Below are 372 nucleotides of genomic sequence, written 5' to 3'. Positions count from 1 at the left end.
AGTTTTGCCCACGATCTTCCAAACAGCAAGGGGTGATCGGATGGGAACGTCCCTAAAAAGGTGAGGCCAGTGATGCAGAAAGGGTGGTGAAGTGTTGAAGGACGCCCCTGAAAAGGTGAGGCCACAGAAGCAGGAAGTGTGGGACCCTCTCCCCTTCCCAAGAAGGGCAGCCCTCCGTGTCTGCCTCTCTGGTTGGAAGTGACAGTCAGAGTTGAGGATGAGGACAGGGAAGCAGGGCAGGGACCTCGCAGATGCCCTCAGCATCTCTAGCGCAGCCTCCAGGCCACCTGCACTGCATGGCAATCACCCATCCAGCCTTGTCTCTGTTCCCGTAGCCTGCATCCCTGAAAAACCCCTAAAAACTGTATCAGT

The sequence above is a fragment of the Bison bison genome, unplaced genomic scaffold (genome assembly GCF_000754665.1).
Source record: "Bison bison bison isolate TAMUID 2011002044 unplaced genomic scaffold, Bison_UMD1.0 scf7180017864527, whole genome shotgun sequence".
Lineage (NCBI taxonomy): Eukaryota > Metazoa > Chordata > Mammalia > Artiodactyla > Bovidae > Bison > Bison bison.
This window is presented reverse-complemented; position numbering follows the sequence as displayed.